This window comes from Euprymna scolopes, chromosome 3 (genome assembly GCF_053919585.1).
Source record: "Euprymna scolopes isolate OS-2025 chromosome 3, ASM5391958v1, whole genome shotgun sequence".
NCBI lineage: Eukaryota > Metazoa > Mollusca > Cephalopoda > Sepiida > Sepiolidae > Euprymna > Euprymna scolopes.
In genome coordinates, this window is record NC_136484.1 from 146950051 (window position 1) to 146974326 (window position 24276).

The following is a 24276-nucleotide window of genomic DNA, read 5'->3' on the forward strand; positions in this document are numbered from 1 at the left end:
AGGTGGCAACACATGAAAATTAACTTTTTTGAAAACGCACATTCAGTCTAGTCTTTTATTGTTGATAAAAGTTATTCAAAACCTTAAATGTTCATAGTTTGTCTTGTGAGTTTCTATATCATGCTTTTTTTAGGTTTTAATAAAAGTTATAAACGCAATGCATAGAAATGATCTCTAAATCATTTGAGATTTGCTTGACTTAAATACATGATACTGGTTGGATTAAATGATCACTTTCAATTGTATGCTTGTACCTGATCTTAGCCAATCAAAAACGGTTTTTCCAGGAGTCGCTAGGTCTTTATAAAGAATGGCATTTGTGTTTTCAAGTAATCAGTAAGAAAGGCAAATGTTTAATGAACCCATAGCACTGAAACGATTGCCAATACTCCTTGGTGCACAAATAGAATCATCAGAATCTCCATGAACTTAGTTTCAAAGGTGCTAACATCACTGCACAAGGACTCATTTTTTTATAACAATCTGAATTCTGTCAGTTTCACTTGTCCAACCTGCAAAGATATGAGTATAATACAGGGTGTGTCGATAAATTTGTCGCCCTAAAGAAAACAATATGACAGCCTTATTTTAAAACTTGTGTTGAAAAAATCAATTCAAGTAACTTGTAGTACAGCTGACATCTATTAAATGTAACTGCTTTCAATCTCAATCACCACCTCGATACAGGTCTGGAACTGGGAGCATACTTTTTTCACAAATGCTAGGAGGAGATCAGCAAATACTCAGTGAATGGTGGCGATTAGGCTGGCTTTGGTGTTGTGGGGGGTTATGTTGGTGATGTTTTCGATGTATGATCAAACAAAATAGTCCAGTGAGTTCAGGTCGGGGGAGTAGGGGGGGGTCAGTGAGATAAAGGTACAAAGTCATAGCACTCCTTGGTCTCTTGGGACTTATGGGCCAGCACTGAGTCCTGTTGCTACACCAACAGCCACCTGATTGCATCAGGAGATCACTACACTCTTCAACATATCCAGGTACACTTTAGTGTTGACTTTAAAGCCGACTTCAAAGATGTGAGGTGGCATGATGTGGTCCTCACTTGAAACCACACCAAAGACCATAACCGTGGCCGGAAACTTTGTGAGATATGTCCTCAAGTGTTGAACTATCCAGATTTGCATTTTGAGGGTGCTGGAAATGAACCTGTTGTCATAACTTTGATCAGTAGAGAGCATGTGTTCTACAGCGGTGTATCCGTGATCTTGTTCATTGAGAATTGTGTCACTTTCAGACATGATAAAAAGCTCCTATCGCTCTTGAGATTTGTACACAACTGGCTAACCATTATATAAAACAAACTTTGTGTGTGTGAGAGTTCGTTCTCTATAGACAATGCACAGCTGGAACGATTTTTATGAAATTTCATGCAAATGCAATTTATGTATCTGGCAGTGTTCTTAGACAGGTTTTGTATCAAAATGTCTTTAATAAGTATCGATAACTGAAAAATCTGACAAAAGAAGGAACAGGCAATTTTGACTAAAGCTAACACCTTATACAGTCTAACAGTCTAACATCACAAGTGCATTTTACAAGTTTTATTATCACACAAGCAGAAACGCCTGGTACATGACAGGGGCACATACGAAATGAATGTTTCTGTTTAAAGCACAAGTGAATCATGATACTTGATTTTTTCATTTTAAAGTAAAATTCTAGCCATTATAAACGCACAAACTGAAAGGCCCGGCATATAAAATCAATAGTATGTTCTTTGATCTGACAGTGATGTATCCAAAGTGAATGTTTCTGTTTAGAGCACAATTGAAGCATGATCCTTGACTTTTGCATTTTAAACTTTAATTCAAGCTATTATATATAAAAAATAATTCTATAAAATCAACAGTAAGTTCTCTACAGTGCAATGTAGAATAAAATATGGGAGTGTGAAACATTCATTGATCAACATTTAATTCCGGGCAATGTTGGGTTTCCCTGTTAGTATGAAATAAAATCGATATATTATGTATGTCATATAAGTTTACTTTTGATAAAATATTTTCTAAAAATACAAATTGATATTATATAAAGTTTTGATGCTTGAATTTTCCATGTAGATTGAATATGGATGTGGAAAAACTAGTAAGAAACATTTAACTTATATTCATTTTTCAGAGAAAATAAAAAAATCAAACGTTCACTAAGATTTACTTAATCCAATAGTTTGGTTTTTATGAAAATAGGTTTTCAACTTTTAGCAAGTTGACAAATATTGCAACCATTTTGAAAGTGAAGGGAGATAATTCAAACTTTTGTGATAGAAAACAATTTTATTATGAGATCAAATGTGAAATATAAATTCTTCCTTGAATATTACGACGGGCGTGAAATAAGTAATGCCCCTGACCCACTTCCCATAGCAGTAGAGCAACGAAACTTGGCACAGTTATTAGTCTTTCTCTACATAGGAACCACCCAGAGTAATGCATTTCTCCCATCGTTTGATGCAGCTCTGAAGCCCTTTTTTTAGAACACCACAGGTTGGTCCTCCAACCACAACATGACTTCAGGAATCAAGGCTGCATTATCTGGGAAATGCTTTCCTTTCAAAAACAACCTGATGGCTGGGAAGAGGTGAAAGTCAGAAGGTGCAAAGTCGGGAGAGTAGGAGGATTTCATAACCACACGCCCGTGCTTCTGATCTGACGACATGCGAGTTGTGGACCAGAGCGTTGTTCTGCAGGAGGAGGGTATCTTTGCTGATCTTGCCCCGCTACTTGATTTTGATAGCTTCCCTTAATTTCCTCAAAAGTGAAGCATAATAGGCTCCTGTAATTGTGGTACCCTTTGCCAGGAAATCTCTCATCACTACTCCGTCCTGGTCCCAGAAGACCGTGAGCATGACCTTGCCAGCGGAGGGCTGCACCCTTGCATTCTTTGGAGGTGGTGAGTCCAAGTGCTTCCACTGCATTGACTGGGCTTTGGTCTCTGGATAATAGTGATGGACCCAGGTTTCATCCTGTTTAATCAGTCTTTTGAAAAACTTTGACTCATTTTCTTGGCATATCTCCAAATTCATCCTTGAGCACTCGACGCGTTCTTGCTTCTGGAATGGTGTGAGCAACCTGGGAATCCATCTGGCAGAATCCTTATGCATATGCAAATGGTCATGAATGATAGTTTCCACAGACCCTGTACTAATCTTGAGATCTTGGGCTATTTGGCGAATAGTAATGCACCGATCTTCCAAAATAGCAGCCTCAGCTTGACGGACAGATACCTCATCAATGGCAGAAGGGGGCGACCAGGTCTAGGAGCTGTTTCCACAGACTTCCGGCAATGTTTGAATTCATGATGCCAGCGTTTTACAAGGTCATATTATGGGGCATTATCATCATAAGTTTCTTTCATTTCATCAAAAGTCTCCTATGGTGTGCGTCCTTTCAAATACAAAAAACAGATCACTGCTCGACATTCAACAGGTTCTATTTCACACCTGATTCAGTTCAAACACCTCACAATTAGTTCAGAGCTGTAATTTGCCACATAACCCGTAGAGATATAAATCATTGCACATGCAAAGTTTCAGCTAGATCAGACAACTGGAAGTGAGTCAGGGGCATTACTTATTGCACGCCCCTCGTATGCTAATGGCGACGATATTTATCGATAGGCTAAAACTTAATTTTGTTTTATAAAAACAAAACTACTGGATGAATTTATAAAGTTTAGTGAAGTTTTTTTTTGTTTTGCCTTACAAGTAAATACAATATAAAGGTTTCTTGCAATTTTTTTATCACATTCATGTTAAATCTAGGTGAAAACGTAAAGAAACACTGAATTTTCATTTGAATGTTTGTATTGTGTTTTTAAAAAAATCAAAGTAACCTTTAATGTCATTTAGTTGATACCTATAGTATAGTATTGAATAGCAACCTGTATATAATGTGGATACGTGGATAAATGCATTTAAATATTGCACTGAAAACATGTCAAAATATAATTGTGACTTTAAATTATGGTTTAACTTCATTCAATTCAGATGAGTCAATTGGCTATAGGAATAATAAGCATATAAAATAAAATGGATCATGTTCGCTTCCTTAATATCGAATGCTTCAAACTTGATAGAGAAAATAACGTAAATATCAATCGCACAGATGAAATGGCACCTTGGAAATTTATTATTATGGTGAAATTGAAAACACAAACGCACATATACATGCATATTTTATGTGTATATACTAGTCGGCTCGCTATATCTTTGCAAAGTTTTCTGCTGAAAATACTTGAAGCATTAGTTTCAGACAGTAAACATTTCATTCATAACTTTAATGTACACACAACACAAAATCTTTCTCATTTATTCATATAGACATATTTTGGCAATTTTTGTACGAATTTTCTGTAAATAAAGGGGAAAAAAACTGAAGAAATCAATTTGTCTTTTCACTTGCAATTAAGAAATAGGTTAAAACTTGCTAAAAATCAAGGCAGAAAGACATCAGATATTTCTGATAATTATATATTTCTCTTAGTTTGTCTGTTCATTTTTCTTGGAAACTACTGGCCCAGTCAGGCTAAAATTTTGCATGGACCTTTGATATGATAAGGTGCAATGAACTAAGTATTATGGTACCCATTCGATGCACAGTTAGATATTTGGCCATTTTAAAAGTATTAAAGTTGAGCACTATCTGGGAAATAAAAACAAAAAAAAGCAGTCAACGAGCGTTAACAATGTTCACAATTTCTGCTCGGTTGAACTCTCCTGACTGTTTACTGTTGTGCCTACAATTAGCATTTATAAGTGTTAAATTTTCCTTGATTCTCATGGCAATTGTTAGTGGCCTGGAGGTAATGGAGTCAAAGGTTACTTTGTAGTTGGGTTAGGAATTGTCAATTCCTATACTGATGATTGTGGAAGCATGAAACACTAGTGCCTGTAGATAGAAGTAATTATAATTATTAACACCTTTAAAAGTATTAAAGTTGAGCACTGTCTAGGAAACAAAAACAAAAAAAGTCAACAAACTTTATGCAACATTCATGATTTCTGCTTTTTTTTTTGTTGAAAATTCCTAGGCAGATCTGGCTAAAATTCTGCATGACAACAGTCGGCGCTTCTAACTTATGCTATTTTGGCTGCTGCTAGTGTTGATTTTTAAAATTATGATGACCAGTATTATCCAAATATCTAAGTTCCATTTGTTTACACAAAAATCATTGCTTTATATGCTAATGGCAGTTTGTTATTTCACTCCTCAATATGCTCAACTCAAGATAGGAAGCTGTATTATTATTAATTTATTGTTCCAGAGTTTAAGATCATTGGAACCATAAATAGCAAAGCAGTATTAAAAAAAGAAAGTCTACTAAACATATTTATTTTAAAACTTACTTCTTTATCTCTCATTATCTTGGAACTGATCTGTATTAAAACCAATTTTATCTATCACTTTCAAGCAAAATATAATGAATAAAACGAGAACAATTTTATGAGTGAGTAGTAAAACAAAAAATCATAAGGTCTTCAAAGCGCTAGTAAAAGCACTAAATAAAATTAGGTCTCCAGAACACTATTAAAACTAACGCGAGGTTTCCAGATGGCTACTGAAAGAACTAAGTAAAATTAAGGTCTCCAGTGCACTACTGAAATTATTTTTAAGTACCTTATTTCTTATTTAAAAATAAAACTATTGAATGATTTTACTGTTGTACAACCTTTTCTTTCCGTCACTGGTAAGATTTTTTTTTATATGGGTAGAATTCTGTACAAGTACCTTATTTTTCTTATTTAAAAATAAAATTACTCAATGATTTTACATGAATTTTGTTGTACAATCTTTTCTTTCTGTCACAAGTAAGATTTTGTTTGTTTTTTCATCTAGATAGAATTCTGTACAAGTACCTTATTTTTTTTATTTAAGAGTAACTTATCCTGCTTTGGGTAGCAATAACGTGCTGTACATTACTTTGTAAGAAAAACACTTTAAAATAAGTTAAAACACAAAATATTTATCTATGTGAGTAGAAAAATAACTTATCTTGCTTTTGACACAAAAGTACATAATGTTTTCACCTGAAATGCATTGTTTTTGTTTGGTTGTTTTTTTCTTGTAATTATTTTTCTACAAGATCATTTTCTGTAATTTTTGGAATTGATACTAATTTGGACACAGCACATAAGTACGTATTTATGTTTTCACCTGCTAATCTATCACTTTCAAGTAAGAAATAATGAATAAAATAGACAATTTCATAAGTGAGCAGTGAAAACAAATACAACTAAGGAGGCTTCCAGAGCGCTACTGAAAACACTAATTAAAAATATGGAGGCTGCCAAAGCGCTACTAAAAGGAAGTTTCTAACCATGGTTAAAAGAATAAAGTTGTGAATTTAAAATTCGTTGCCTCTAAAGCACACACACACACACACACACACACACACACACACACACACACACATTATATAAAGACATGCAATGTGTGTGTTTCTTTTTCTATATTGTTGGTAATAATAATGGTAATCCTTTTGTCAACAAGCTGTGAGTCCTCATACAGTTGAATTTGTGGTCCACATCTTTTGCTACAAGCAGAATAAGCAAGAGTGCTGATAGAAGATCTTGTTTTCATATTAGATTTCTCAGATTCCATCAATGATTTTGGCAATGACATATGTGAACTCTTTCAAAATATCAATTTATTTTATTTCTAATGCTTAAATTTGTTTCAAACTTACGCAACTAATGTATTTTAAATAAAAAAAACTACTAATACTAAGAAACAATACATAATTTCCAAGATGAAATACTGAAAAAAAATACACAAATAATAAGTGATAATTATTGTTTGGAAGACTTTCATTGTTAGTCTTTGTCTTTTCTTCTTTACAAATGAACTTCAAAATATCGATGCTTAACCTTTATCTTCAAGTGGCTTTTGCAAAAATAAAAACAAAACAAAAAAAAAACGTCTTTCTGTAAGAAACTAGCAGGCCGCCCAGCATTGCCCAGTCTTAAAATACACTTAATTATGATATTTTGATTAATGCAGATTTTGTATTATTATACTAACAAAACCCATTAACCAGTGTCGCCTGCATAGTAGGTAAATAATGGTAAACGCAATGAACATTTAAACACCAGTAATGTCTTTTTTAATAGGTTAATTTTTTTTTGTGGAAGGGGGTTAAGTATAGAACGGTTTTGTGCTATATAATAAAAAAACAATTAATATTAAAAAATGGAATTGCCCGTAATAAAGTTAGGTAAACATGATTAAGCATAATGAAAGTTTTTTTTTTGTTGTTGGAGTGTGTTCGGTAATGGAATAAAATTGTAATCTACAATAATCGTTTTGGCAGGTCTCAGCCAATGGGAACTGAGGTAATGTTAGAAGGGAGAAATTGTTATTTTAGAAATGTGGAATAGAAATTGAATTGTATGTATATGAGTGTGGACCAATTACAAAGGGTGGCAGGCCAATAAAGAAATACTGTGTATACTTCTTCCTGGTGTCGACTGGGCACAGTGAGAGGACTTTAGAAATAGAGGGGAAAATACGAACTACTTCCTCTATAGGTGTTGGTTGTGATGACATTTCTCCTAGGATATAAACTAGGATTTTAGTATAACAAACAGACGTGTCTGGAAAGGCATTCTAAAATTACATAAGATGGGGGAATAATAGCTTAAACATAATGAATTAGTATGTGGCATCTAGTGTTGCAAACCTACGGTAATTTGGTCTAGAGGGGAATTTCTGCAATCAAAATATTATAAAATATTATATTGGACCCAATATATAGTAATGATTTAAAAAGTTTAAAAAAAAAAAAAAGTGGCTCATACGCCACCACCAAGAATCGAAAGCAAAATGTTTAGCTTACAATTTACTTTTTCCTTTGATGTTAATGCCTGACCTATGAAGACATGTTTGCTGCAAGACTAAAAATTAAAATATAAATCAATAATGATTACGTTACACATGCATATGCTGTTGTTCGACCTTCAACTGGCATATTCCATTTCTTTAATTTTCAGTTTTGTACCGATTTTCCCTGGCTAAAACCCAAATATAAATTTTCCCATGGGTTCAAATACCCTACATATTAAATTTCATGTCTGTAGACTAAAAACTGATAGAAGAGTTTGGTAGGCAAAATTTTTTAAACAAATATATATACGCATACATAAATACATATAGAAAGAGGTTTGTATTTACCATAACCTCTTTACGCAAATATAAATCATGTAGAATATCTGCATAAATATAATTACAGGTAATAGTTTACTACAGATGATCCTCCCATGAGAAAACTGAAAAAACTAATAGGGAATTAATGAATGTTTAAAAGAATATGCAAATTAGCTAGATCTTTTGTAGATGAATGCTATTCCACGAACCATATATAACAAAGTTGTATTTTCTTTTTAAATAAATAGAAAGAAGGGTTTTTAATATCAATATCACTACACAAAAAATCCAAATTTATAGTATAGATGTTTGGATTAAAATCAGGAGACTGACTAGATCGTTTATTAAGTTGTACATTGTTCTGAATAAAGAGTTATTTATAAATTACATAGTGTCATTTAGGTTGTTATATTGAAAAGCTTGCATGTTGTCATTTTAATCTTACCAAATTAACATTGAATAACTACAGTTATTTGTGTGGTTATTTAACCATCTGAATTAGGCACCTTAATAATGTCAAATATTTTTGGTAATTATATATATTTATTTACTAGCTGGATGTCTGGCATTGCCCGGTCGTACAATACGCTTAAACGTGATATTTTAATTCATGCACATTGATTATTATTATAGAATCAATCCTCTATTGATTATTATATATTACCAGAATTAATTTGCCCGGTGGACTAATTAGCCAAAAAAATAATAATGATAATGTTGTTCATCAAATTCCATCTGTGTTTGTTTACAATATCACGTCAGCTGGTATTTGGGCTTGAGGATGAATGCCCTGGAAAAGTCACTTCTGATTAATGTTTAGTTTTAAAATATGCAAACGAAGAAATGATTTGTGATGATTTTAAATGGTACCTCTTCTTTTATCATAAATCAAACACATTAATAAGAAAAAATTAGAATAAAATGGTGAGGTACACTCGGGCTTGAACAGGAGATCACTTTATTTGTCATCGGATGCTCTACCACTGAACTATATTTCTAGATGACAATAAATCTGTTTTTGTTAAGTAGAAATGATTTGCTGAGATTTTATTATTTCCCTTGGACTTGTTGTAATGTAAAATATTCCCCTATAAAAATTCTTCTTTATCTATAAGAGAGAAAAGACTATTTTTAAGATCGGATTTTTTTTCGATTTTCAATACTTATCTCATGAATTACTATACAAAACATATCTAAGAACATTGCTAGTCATATAAATTACCTTTGTGTGTGATTTGCAAAAGATACGTTCAGCCATTTTGGAGCCTCTGAGGAAGGAACTCACACACAAAGTGACTTTTATATATATATCTATATATCTATAAAAGTGAACGTGTGTGTGTGTACATTTCCCTACACAATAACTCTGTCAATTTTTAGTCTACAGACTCAAAATTTGATATACAGGGTACTGAGATTTGGGAAAATCGATGTGATCGGTTTTCGGACAGAAATTTGGGGATTAAGGGGTCAAAGTTCAACGATTTGACCTTTGAGAACTCTACCAAACTCCTCCGACAATTTTAGGTCTACGCACTTGAAATTTTAGATATAGGTTCCTTTGACATGGATCTAACTTAATAACTTGATTTGAGCTCAAAACAATAAATTTTAAGGGGTCATAATAGGAGTCAAAGTTAAAAAAAGAAAACAATGACCTCTGCGGTCTCTTCCAAATTACTCAGACAATTTCTGGTCTAAATATTTGAAATTTTACATAAAGGGTATTCAGAAATAGGGCAAGCTTTTTCATCAGTGTGGGTCGAAAATTTTTAGTTACCAATATATAAATATATGTATGTATGTCTGCCTTAAACTTTCAATAGAGGCGACGGATTTTACCAAGATCTATATCGTTTTAAAGTTCGACCTATCATACAACAAATATCGAAAAATTGGCTAAAAACATTAATATCTTCCCCTTCAACTAGGCACTTTTCTACAAGGGGGGGGCGGTCACTTTTTTCGCCGAAATTTTTTTAAGTTATCCTCTCCTTTAGATTGTCTAGTCTAAATTTAAAAAAATGTCACTTCCAGTTTGGGGGTGGTCGTAACAGCATAAACGTTAAGTTTTACCCCGTTCTTTTCCTCCTTTGCGGTACGGGTTCGAGCCTGCCTTCCTACTACCACTTTTTTTTTTTTTTTTTTGCTCAACATCATACACATCAAAACACCCGGGCAACGCCGGGATGAAATGCTAGTATATATATATATATATATATATATATATATATATATATAATTATTTTTTTACTATAATAATTAAATACCTACAGACACTAGTGTTTCATCCTTTCGGGATTCTTCAGTGCAGGGTGTCACAATTACTACCAGTCGAACGATTCGAACCCCGCGACACGAGACATCTCTGGCTCGATTAGCGGAGGCCGTATCCATTCGGCTACCATTAATCGTGTGAAATAGCGTTGAATTTTAAACATTTTAATTTAAATGTTCATTACGTCAGACAGACAGTGATCAAATCGTTATACGACGATCTACGCATAAGAGCTAAATTGACTGACTTTTATTCAACAGAAAGTGCTCAACGATAAGAAACGTATTTCTTAAAGGGGCTGTCATAATTATTTTTTTACTATAATAATTAAATACCTACAGACACTAGTGTTTCATCCTTTCGGGATTCTTCAGTGCAGGGTGTCACAATTACTACCAGTCGAACGATTCGAACCCCGCGACACGAGACATCTCTGGCTCGATTAGCGGAGGCCGTATCCATTCGGCTACCATTAATCGTGTGAAATAGCGTTGAATTTTAAACATTTTAATTTAAATGTTCATTACGTCAGACAGACAGTGATCAAATCGTTATACGACGATCTACGCATAAGAGCTAAATTGACTGACTTTTATTCAACAGAAAGTGCTCAACGATAAGAAACGTATTTCTTAAAGGGGCTGTCATAATTATTTTTTTACTATAATAATTAAATACCTACAGACACTAGTGTTTCATCCTTTCGGGATTCTTCAGTGCAGGGTGTCACAATTACTACCAGTCGAACGATTCGAACCCCGCGACACGAGACATCTCTGGCTCGATTAGCGGAGGCCGTATCCATTCGGCTACCATTAATCGTGTGAAATAGCGTTGAATTTTAAACATTTTAATTTAAATGTTCATTACGTCAGACAGACAGTGATCAAATCGTTATACGACGATCTACGCATAAGAGCTAAATTGACTGACTTTTATTCAACAGAAAGTGCTCAACGATAAGAAACGTATTTCTTAAAGGGGCTGTCATAATTATTTTTTTACTATAATAATTAAATACCTACAGACACTAGTGTTTCATCCTTTCGGGATTCTTCAGTGCAGGGTGTCACAATTACTACCAGTCGAACGATTCGAACCCCGCGACACGAGACATCTCTGGCTCGATTAGCGGAGGCCGTATCCATTCGGCTACCATTAATCGTGTGAAATAGCGTTGAATTTTAAACATTTTAATTTAAATGTTCATTACGTCAGACAGACAGTGATCAAATCGTTATACGACGATCTACGCATAAGAGCTAAATTGACTGACTTTTATTCAACAGAAAGTGCTCAACGATAAGAAACGTATTTCTTAAAGGGGCTGTCATAATTATTTTTTTACTATAATAATTAAATACCTACAGACACTAGTGTTTCATCCTTTCGGGATTCTTCAGTGCAGGGTGTCACAATTACTACCAGTCGAACGATTCGAACCCCGCGACACGAGACATCTCTGGCTCGATTAGCGGAGGCCGTATCCATTCGGCTACCATTAATCGTGTGAAATAGCGTTGAATTTTAAACATTTTAATTTAAATGTTCATTACGTCAGACAGACAGTGATCAAATCGTTATACGACGATCTACGCATAAGAGCTAAATTGACTGACTTTTATTCAACAGAAAGTGCTCAACGATAAGAAACGTATTTCTTAAAGGGGCTGTCATAATTATTTTTTTACTATAATAATTAAATACCTACAGACACTAGTGTTTCATCCTTTTGGGATTCTTCAGTGCAGGGTGTCACAATTACTACCAGTCGAACGATTCGAACCCCGCGACACGAGACATCTCTGGCTCGATTAGCGGAGGCCGTATCCATTCGGCTACCATTAATCGTGTGAAATAGCGTTGAATTTTAAACATTTTAATTTAAATGTTCATTACGTCAGACAGACAGTGATCAAATCGTTATACGACGATCTACGCATAAGAGCTAAATTGACCGACTTTTATTCAACAGAAAGTGCTCAACGATAAGAAACGTATTTCTTAAAGGGGCTGTCATAATTATTTTTTTACTATAATAATTAAATACCTACAGACACTAGTGTTTCATCCTTTCGGGATTCTTCAGTGCAGGGTGTCACAATTACTACCAGTCGAACGATTCGAACCCCGCGACACGAGACATCTCTGGCTCGATTAGCGGAGGCCGTATCCATTCGGCTACCATTAATCGTGTGAAATAGCGTTGAATTTTAAACATTTTAATTTAAATGTTCATTACGTCAGACAGACAGTGATCAAATCGTTATACGACGATCTACGCATAAGAGCTAAATTGACCGACTTTTATTCAACAGAAAGTGCTCAACGATAAGAAACGTATTTCTTAAAGGGGCTGTCATAATTATTTTTTTACTATAATAATTAAATACCTACAGACACTAGTGTTTCATCCTTTCGGGATTCTTCAGTGCAGGGTGTCACAATTACTACCAGTCGAACGATTCGAACCCCGCGACACGAGACATCTCTGGCTCGATTAGCGGAGGCCGTATCCATTCGGCTACCATTAATCGTGTGAAATAGCGTTGAATTTTAAACATTTTAATTTAAATGTTCATTACGTCAGACAGACAGTGATCAAATCGTTATACGACGATCTACGCATAAGAGCTAAATTGACCGACTTTTATTCAACAGAAAGTGCTCAACGATAAGTGTATGTACTGTATGTGGATGACTGTATATATATATATATATATATATATATATATATATACAGTCATCCACATACAGTACTATTTTGTTGTATCACAACTCATCAGTGCGGCTAGACTAGTAGCTTTCCCAAGCCGTGGACTGAACCTATAACTATTGCGTTGAAAATCGGTAGTTTTAACTACAGGACCCTGGATCGGTGCTAGCAAACGTCTCATCAAATGTCCATTAAATAAACATTCACCTGTTGCTTTTACAGTGCTCGAGCTGCTAGTTTGTTTACAAACAGTGAATCTTGCTGAATAGCAGCAGGTGAGAATCATTTACAATAGTGTTTAAGAGGGCGACTTAATATAGTCATCCACACACACATATAATAAATTCTTGGCTATATAGTAATCCACAAGTGCTCAATGTCCTAGATGGAGCAGGTATGCTTAAATGCAGTGTTACCTGGGAGTAATTCCATTAAAAAAAAAAAACATTGGTTGACTGGGAACCTTGGATGAAGTTTGCTTCTGAGTAGTTAGAAAATTTAACCATTTATCATAATAATTAGAGTGTAAGGAAATGAGCCAGGAGATTGGATTTTAATCCTCAGTAGAGTTATTATACAAAAAATCTAAAAAAAAAACATTACTTAATGTTTACTTGCTAAACACTCTGAATTCGTTTTGTTTTTGTGTGTGTGTTTGTACTCCTAAGCAATGCTGCATTTAAACACATATGCTTCATCTAGAATATTGAGCAGAATAGAATTTGAATTACCATATACTAATTACCAAATATTATATTGTAATATTACTATTAAGATTTCCAGGCAATGCTGAGTAGCTTTACTTGTGTAATATACGAGGGGCATGCAATAAGCAATGTCCCTGACCCACTTCCCATAGAAGTAGAGCAACAAAACTTGGCACAGTTATTAGTCTTTCTCTACATAGGAACCACCCAGAGTTATGCATTTCTCCCATCATTTGATGCAGCTCTGGAGACCGTTTTTGTAGAACACCCCAGGTTGGTTCTCCAACCACGATGTGACTTCAGAAATCAAGGCTGCATCATCTGGGAAACGCTTTCCTTTCAAAAACAACTTCATGGCTGGGAAGAGGTGAAAGTCAGAGAGTGCAAGGTCAGGAGAGTAGGGAGGATGGAGGTGGATTTCATAACCATACGCCCATGCTTCTGATCTGGCGACATGCTGTTACGACGTATCCCAGTCCTACTGGGGACGGTAGAGATAGGTGATGTAACAAAATATATAACAAAAAATAAAGTTTCCCAGGTTCCTTGATAATGCGTTGTAATGGGAATGGGATAACTGTCTCAAAGACACCAATAAAATGAAATGTATTGGACAACAAAATCGCATAAGAAATAACGAGGACAAGTATCATCAAAAAATCAACAAACTTTTATTTATAAAGAAAAATATATCAATAGTGAATGTTCACATAGAAGACAAGAAATCGTCTGCTCAATTAGATACAGGTTCTAAGGTAAGAGAGAGATGTTGGAAAAATGAAAGTTTTGGTTGAAAAACTCACTGAATGTCCTTTGAAATATGTCCTTTCTTTCGTCTCTTGTTTTTTTATATATATATTTCTTTCCTGTAAATTGTTTATATTTGATTACACGTGCGCAGGTTAGTTTTCATATTTCTGTCCTTCCATTATGTGTGCGTGTGTTAATTGCTCCAAGAATTTGTTTCTGAAGCTCATCGAAGCCCTTGATTTATAGTAAATATTTCGCTGCTCCTTTGATCCTTCCTTCGCTGGGTTCATTCTTTTCTTCAGTCAATATTGTAACTTTGACCGCTGATCAAAACAGATTTTTACCGTCGCCGCCAACATCGGCTTGTGTCATTGATATTTACCTCCGAGACGCCGCCACCATGCTGCCGTCACCTTTTGCTGGCTTCACCATCCCAACCTTCGCTGACTTACGTCTTGTCGCTTTGAAGCACGAAGCTCCACTGGCTGTTGACAACTTTTTTTCAGTCCCCTCTCCCTATATACGGTCTTTCTCTATAAAGTTTATCTCTCTCTATATACGGTTTAGTTCTCTCTCTTTTCTCTCTCGTCTATGAGCTTTCTTTTCTCTTTCTTCTTCCATCCTTCGTTCACAGTATCTGTCTTTTCCTTCTCCTCCTTTTTTTCTGTTTTGTTTACAAAATGTGAACGAGCAGACGAGAATGCATCTTTTGGCGCAAAGAATACACATTAAATAAAAATCAATAAAATAATAAATTATACATTTTAATAAATGTATCAAAATGCAAGTTGTGGACCGGAGCGTTGTCCTGCAGGAGGAGGGTACCTTTGCTGATCTTGCCCCGCTACTTGATTTTGATAGCTTCCCTTAATTTCCTCAGAATTGAAGCATAATAGGCTCCTGTAATTGTGGTACCCTTTGCCAGGAAATCTCTCATCACTACTCCGTCCTGGTCCTAGAAGACTGTGAGCATGACCTTGCCAGTGGAGGGCTGCCCCCTTGCATTCTTTGGAGGTGGTGAGTCCAAGTGCTTCCACTGCATTGACTGGGCTTTGATCTCTGGATCATAGTGATGGACCCAGGTTTCATCCTGTGTAATCAGTCTTTTGAAAAACTTTCACTCTTCTTCTTGGCACATCTCCAAATTCATCCTCGAGCACTCAACGCGCTCTCACTTCTGGAATGGTGTGAGCAACCTGGGAATCCATCTGGCAGACACCTTATACATATGCAAATGGTCATGAATGATAGTTTCCACAGACCCTGTACTAATCTTGAGATCTTGGGCTATTTGGCGAATAGTAATGTGCCGATCTTCCAAAATAGCAGCCTCAACTTGACAGACAGATACCTCATCAATGGCAGAAGGGGGGCGACCAGGTATGGGAGCTGTTTCCACAGACTTCCGACAATGTTTGAATTCATGATGCCAGCGTTTTACAAGGTCATATGATGGGGCATTATCACCATAAGTTTCTTTCATTTCATCAAAAGTCTCCTATGGTGTGCATCCTTTCAAATAAAAAAACAAGATCACTGCTCGACATTCAACAGGCTCCATTTCACACCTGACTCCGTTCAAACACCTGTAAAATAGAAACCACAATTAGTTCAGAGCTGTAATTTGCCACATAATCTGTAGAAATATAAATCTTTGCACATGCAAAATTTCAGCTAGATCAGACAACTGGAAGTGGGTCAGGGGCATTACTTATTGCACGTCCCTCGTAATTTGAGTTTATTTTTAAAATCTGTTGTAACAAATACAATTAAAAACCTGTCAAGAAGACTGACCCTTATCTTTGTGCAGCACACACATTGTACAGATTATGGATTTTAAAACATACTTCCACAATTATTTTCGTTACAAAATTGCATGTGAGGAAGTGATATGGATGGATTTGTTGATGCTTGGATAAATATGTGTCAGAATTCTTGCTTGATTTAATATTTTATTCTTTTTATTCAAAATTTTCACCCCAAGCAAGGCTCAGTGCCACTTTGAAGTAGGAGGTTACTATTGGGAAAATAAGTTGCAGGGGTATTATGAAGGGAGATGAGTGTCAAGATGTCTGTTCACATTACTTGAACTTCTGTATGTCAGTACAGTTGGGAAAGCAGAATCCCAGAAGCAAGTTCCAAAGTCTAGCAGTTCTGGGGATGAAACTATTGGAGTAGAAGGCTTTCTTACACCTAGGGATCTCTACTGTGAAGGGATGGGATTTAGCTGCTTGTTGGGTTTGTCGGGGGTGTTCACATCGAGGGGGTACAAGTGCTTGTAGTTCGTCAGAACATTTACCGTTAAGGTACTTGTAGAACAGGCAGAGGGATGCAATATTTTGTCAATGGGACAGAGGCTGAAGCCTAGATGACAGTTCAGGACCTATCAGGTTGATGACTCTTTTTTGAACCCTGTCAAGAAGTGAGAGAACAGTAACTGATGCACTAGCCCAAATGTGACAACAGTACTCCATACATGGGCGAATGGTGGTCTTATAGAGGTACAGGATACTTTCAGGTGCAAGAAGTTTTCTAGCACGATAGAGAGAGTCCACCTTCTTTGCAGTAGCCTTGGCAATACTCTCAATGTATCTGTTCCAGTTCACGTTCCCTGTAAACGTTAGGCTGAGGAGTTTAAAGAAAGTACTTTCGAGTAATGTGTTCTTAGCCATTGCTATTGGTGGTAAAGAAGGTTTCTTGTAATTATTGGAGGAAACAAGCTTAGTCTTGGCAGCATCGAATGTGACCATCCATTTTTGTCCCCATTTCACTACAGATTGGAGGTCATCCTCTAGTGTTTCTGCCATTTTCTTAGATATGTGATCATTTGTATTCCCCTCGTGCCTGTTATAGAGAGTTGTGTCATCAACAAATATACCCATCTCCAAAACAATTTTATCAGGAAGATCATTTATGAATATCAGGAATAATAAAGGTCCAAGGATAGACGCCTGAGGTACTCCCTCATTTATATCATATTGTTTAGATGTACGACCGTCGAGGACAACCTGGATTGGGGGGGGGGGCTTCATAATATTATTCTTTTATTGAGTTGAACGCTCCGGCACTTTAACCATAGATGACTTATCACTAAAAGATGGAGCAATAAATGAGGAATCCTTCGATCATAGAGTTTTTTGGTATATTCTAAAAGTTTTTTGTTTTTTCTTTACAAAATTTAGATTTAGAGCATCTAAATCTTCAATCGTTAAATTGTGTTTTTATTAGAAATCTTCAGTAGTGACCAAATACTTTCTTCCATCCTCATTTTTATTTTCACACTATTTATGTGAGGATATTAGAATTTTTAACAACTTCTTTTCTATGAGATACATCATTTATGTAAATTGAAAATAAAGTTAAGCATCAGAAGTATATTAAATATGTAGAAAGTATCCAAATACTCTTTTGCTCCAAGCATATATATATATATATATATATATATATATATATATTAAATTTAAAATGAGGAATTAAAGTTATATATAACTCGATTATATCATCAAAATAATAAGGAAAAGTAAAAGGGAAAAATTAAAAACTCTATTACCTCCATATGTATTGCCCTTCTGATTTATCCTTATAAATTATTTTAATTACTTTTTACCATATTATCCTGTTCCTTCATTCTCATTTCATATCTAAATGTTATAAATCCAGTTTTTCTATATTTGCATTTTGTATAATTCTGGTCCTTCTTTTCTTCTGATGAGAAGCATTAGCTTCGAAATGCTTTGGCCTAAAGAGTTTTTTCGTAATTTTCTTTTTACTTTTCCTAATGTCCTGATGATATAATCAAGTTATATAACTTTTATTTAAGATTAAGAAGAGTCTATGTGTTCCAACTAACGTTTTGATGTTGGCAAATGATTATTAAAGTCATCCAAATTAAAATTAGTCAAAAGATAGTAAAAAGTGACACACGAAAGTCACTCATTCAACATGTCATTTATTCTTTCTACGATTAGACGGCTACTCTCCCTACCCCAAATATTTGCCAATCTCATACACAATGAACCTGCCATGATATGCAATCCTCCTTTCTTTCCTCCCCCAGACAATACACATGCTTAGTTATACTACAAGCAGTTAAAACCAACTAAAGATTTATGCCTATTAATCTTCCAGACACAAACAAAACCACCACTTTTACACACTATTCATCATATATTAAATATTTACATACACATATTATAGGAGACCGTAATAGTATATATGCATTCAATCTTATATACTCTACATTCAGATTAGTTTTTTTTAAAAAGAAATATATATAATATATGCAAAATAATTTGAATTTAATTAACTATTATTATTATTATACTTAGGCCTTGCTACTCTTTTTTTTTTAATTTACAAAATTATAAATCATAATTTTATCAAATAAAAACTTAACAAAACCAATATCTATTAACATACAAAAACTCTAAATTTGTTGGCATTCCAAATTTTGACATAATGACGTCATTACTAGCAAACTTTTCAAATTTACCAACTAAGGCTGGATTTGTATGTTTTGGTTTCAATTCTATCTGATGTCACCCAAATCATATTTAAAAAAAAAAACTTTGGAGATCACTACTATATATTGGGTACAATGTAATAATCAATGGAGTATTTGCTTTATAATAATACGAAATCTGCACACGTCACTACTATATATAGGGTACAATATAATAATTGGAGCATTGACTTTATAATAATAGATACAAAATCTGCGCAGATTAAAATCTATTTAAATATATTTTACAATCAAGTTACACCTTGAGGGAGGGGCACTACTATATATTAGGTGTAATATAATAATCAAAAAAAATTGTCTCTATAATAATAAATACCAAATCTGCAGACATTAAAATATTTTAGCGTAAATTATGACTGGCAATGCCAGGCAGCCTTCTAGTAATATTTAATTTCTAATAGTATCTGTACATAACTCCATCACGATAGCCATGACAAGCAAATTAGTAAGATTAGAATTAATGGAACATAATCTATATATATATATATAAAAGTGAAAGTGTATTCTGTCTGGCTGTCTGTGTACATTTCCCTACACAATAACTCTGTCAATTTTAAGTCTACAGACTCAAAATTTGATATACAGGATACTGAGATTTGGGAAATCTTTGTAATCCATTTTCGGCCAGAAATTTGACTGTTAAGAGGCCAAAGGTCAACGATTTGACCTTTGAGAACTCTACCAAACTCCTCCGACAATTTTGGGCATAAGCACTTGAAATTTTAGATATAGGTTCCTTGGACAGGGATCTAACTTGATAACTTGATTTGAGCCCAAAACAATAAATGTTAAGGGGTCATAATAGAGGTCAAAGTTTAAAAAAATTTGACCTCTGTGGTCTCTACCAAATTATTCAGACAATTTCTGCTCTAAACATTTGAAATTTTGCATAAAGGGTATTCGGAGATAGGGCAAGCGTTTTAATCGGTTTGGGTTGAAAATTTGAGCTACAAATATATAAATCTATGCATGTATGTATGTTTGCATGTCTGCCTAAAACTTTCGACAGAGGTGACGGATTTTCACAAGATCAGTAAAGAAAGTTGGTTACATGTCTTTAAAACGCTATCTGGTCTATAAGTCGTGTTCATATTACATTAAATTTATATGCAAAACTGATTTTTGTTGTTATTGATTTTTTTCAGGTTGTTTACATGTAATATCCTAAAAAAATAGAGAATATTTAATTGCGAATTGACACAAAAAAGCAGAAAAATTAAACGCTGATAAAATTATGAGAATGCAAAATTCACAAAGGAAAAATATTTAAAACTGAAATAAAAATATTTTTGTCTAGTCATTTGTGTACGAAAACAAAACAATTATTTAAGAATTGTAGTGGGGAATCAGTTTCACACATAAATTTAACATAAAACGAACTTTCAGGTCTGAGAGATTTTAATGTTTTAGAGCAGTTAGCCAAAAAGCTTAATTTTTGGGAGATAAATTCTCATCATTGAGAAGGAGAGAGGTAGTCTACTTTTTTAAGCAGTTATGAATAGTTTTACGCCTTTGCCAACCGGATTCAGAGTTAGTGATAAAAACATTAGTGAACATCCGTAAAAAGTTAAAAACGGTCTGGAAATGATGATCATTTTAAATATATCAAATTTTTATATGAAACACAATCACATTGACACACCAGTTCTCGCCAGATCATCTAAGTTAAGCAATGTTGGGCATGATCAGTACCAGATGGGTGACTATTTTGGAAGGCAAGGTGCTGTATGTACCACGTGTTAAAATACCAGGTTGAGAAACTGGTGCGGTCTATCCTTCTCTCAAGGGTAGACAGGATTCTCTTAAGCCGTGGTAGGCACCCCATCTAGTGATGGCGTCACGATAAAAAATACCCTTGATAGCCTTTTTTTCATTTTCTGCTAAGTTTTTCACTTAATCATCTAAAAAATGGTGGGGAAATCTCATTTTTGGGGGGGGGGGGCAAGTAGCTGAGGTTGTTAATCTACGAATTTGCTATTATCATTATTATTATTATTATTATTTCAGTAGTAGTAATAGTAGTAGTATTTGTATCTTATTTGTATTATATACGGCATAATCACGTTGACACACCGGTTCTCATCAGATCACCGAAGTTAAGCAACGTTGAGCCTGGCTAATACCAGATGGGTTACCATTTGGGAATTCTAGGCGCTGTATGTGCTCTCCGCTTATCTCGGCATTGTTTCCAGTCGTCTTGTACCTCAACTTGCCACTGGTATGCAACAATGTTGACTCAGGAGAGGCATGGTTGGAGATTGCGCAACTCTTGCCACACAAATTTCACGCGCAGGCACCCTTACAGTGGGTATCCATAGTCTGTCAAGACTGAAGGAAGCCTTTTTTGTATCTTAGTTTTCTTTTACAGTAAACCAAATCATATCTATTACATTGACAGTAGCAATAACCAACCAAATCTTTATAATTAGGATAAAAATATGAACATTCTTTGATAGAGGGAAGACACAAACAGTTAACAAAGCCCCCCTCCCCAGTCTCTTCATGTTAAGAATGGTTTTCTAAATAGTAACATTATTAATTTTTAAACAGTTACGAGATAAACGTTTGAGAAAAATATTTAGAAGAATCTACTCATGTAATATATCTTTAAGTGTATTTTTTACATTTGTGAAAATATATATGTGGACATTACATGGGGGTGGTCGGTTACAATAATAAATAAAATTAAAAAAACAATAAATTTAATTTAATATTTAGAAATTTAAAAAGAATCAGAATCAGGAATTTAGAACAGTATCGATAATTGTATATAAGAATCAGAAAAAATTTGGAATTGTCCTATCACTGACACACACACACACACGCACACACACACACACACACACACACACACACACACACACACACACACACACACACACACACACACACACAGCATCTAACCCGATGTTGAGAGTTTAAAACTTGAGACTGTAAAATAATCTCTAAAGTTTTGCGTTTCACCTACCTATATTTATATCATATATATCACTATTTAAGTATGACACCGGCCAAAGAAGCATTAGAATTCTTAGTTTCAAAGTGTCCATATTATAGATTAATATGAAAGTGGATTAATCAGCATCAACTCGCTGCAAACCTTGGGATTTAATTTTCCACTATTAACTGAGTGATTTTCCAATTTATCCTCATCATACCTAGCTCCGTCAGGATTCTCTAATAACAATCTTCATTATTGATGGTAATTAGGGTGTCTATTTACTTCTTTCACATCTTTGTATAGGCTATGGAATTCATTATTTAATAATGAAATTAAAAACCATGTGCAAAAGGAAATCATTATTACCATAAAAGAACACTCACTGTGATTGATAATCTTGCTTATAATAATCATATTCTTTAACAGTTATAAAATTCTTAAGTGTTTATTTTTTATGTACTAACGGGTTACTGCTTATCAAAGCCCGAAAGCCACTAAAGGATAAGGCTTAATGAGTTTGTCAGGTCGACGGTAAGATAATACCATGAGGATTGGTAACAATGGTTGAAACTGGACAGAATCTGATTATTTAAGAGGATTGTGCAATAAGAACTTGTTTACATTAGACTTGAAAATCACTATGTTACAGTCAGTTTAGAAGCAGTCCCGTAGTATTTTGTTCCATAGACGGGTAGTCCTTGGCAAGAAACTTTGTTCATGGTAGTTTTGTTTTATTTTAGGTACACATAAGAAAAAAAGAAAAGCATTTACAGTTGTTGTAGCTAGACGAGTTTTGTTGTGAATGTTTTACAGAGGATAACCATAGATTAGAGCTCAGTCGAGCACCTACCATGAAAAATAATGATAGAGTATAGAAAGACTTACAACTTCTTTTCTTTTAGAAAGAGGCTGTAAAGAAGAGAAAAAACAACATCCCTCCCCACTAGATTCCAAAGTTGGTTTGGTATTTTAAGACAAGAATGCTCTAAGCATAATTTCCCCAGATGTGACAATACTGCTCGATTTTAAGACGAATTTGACTTTTATACAAGTAGAACGTTACTTTTTGGAGCAGTGGAATGATCTATTTTTGCAATATCTTCAGTTATTATCATGATCAAACGGCAGCCTACGAAATACTGAGATAAAGCAAGCCAGGTTGGTAGAAAGTAGGTTGACATGATCCTAACACAATTTGTGACAGTGAATAATGCGTGGAGGCGAGTAGTCAATAAGAACAACGTGCGCTCTGGAAGTGTCTAATCATACGGTAATTATAAGGCAGTGCCCAGACTGATAGCGCTGTTTAGAAGAGAAAAGGTCAGTGATTATGATGGAATTGGGAGTTCTGTCGGAAGGAAATGCGGCACTGGTGCTGAGGAAGAAACATTCTTAATACTACGAAATGATAATTGGAATGTAAAGATCACAGATTCAATTCAGCATTAAATACAAGAGAGGTTGGATGCTGCTAATTCACTGAACACTCCTTGGAATTCTTTGAAAGAAATTGGAGTGCTGTTACCGAGAGAAACTGTTATTTGTAGAATGCTGCAAGAAAAAAAAAGAAAAGAAAGAAACGTGTCTGACAATAAGCTGATCTTGCAACGTTTGAATGGACGATAAAAAAGATACATTTAAGAAAAAAGATATCTTCAATAATAATTCCGTGGAAGAAATTTCTTCCAAAGGAATTTGTATTTAATGTTGTACATTTGTGGACACAAGTTTACAATATTTCCCAAGTAATATATAGGGTGGATCAGTCAGGGATATGTCTTTGACAATCAGTCTGACTGTGGTGTTGTTGCGGTCGGGTAATGTATAGTTCTGTTCAATTCTAGGAGGTCTACCCTCCTAGGCTTTATCTTCTCTTTCAGAAGGGGTTAGTTTATTGTTAATTCCCCTTCTGAGGAATGCCGGCATGGCTGCTCAGGGGTTTTTTTTTTTAGACAATGGTGCATTAAGTACGCTGGCTTTTCAAACCCCCGAATCTTGTGCCTAACATTCTGTAGAGAAGGCAAATAAACATTTGAAGTGGATGAGTCAGAAGTAACAAGGCAGCCACAAAAAATGCATAATAAAAATGAAAATAAAGACTCTAGGACTATGCTGATTAAGTGTAGAACATACACTGTGTTGAGTGCTCAATTACTTCTTACCCTATATTTGCAATTGAATCATAAAGTTGTTTTTATCTTTG

General features: G+C 34.6%; 1 protein-coding gene and 1 pseudogene across 1 annotated transcript in view; both read left to right on the forward strand.

Annotated features, from left to right (window-relative positions):
* Positions 1-24276, forward strand: part of LOC145259709 (meiotic recombination protein SPO11-like) — a 1082117-nt gene that overhangs the window by 850808 nt on the left and 207033 nt on the right. The window lies entirely within an intron of this gene.
* Positions 21179-21295, forward strand: LOC145263851 (5S ribosomal RNA; annotated as a pseudogene).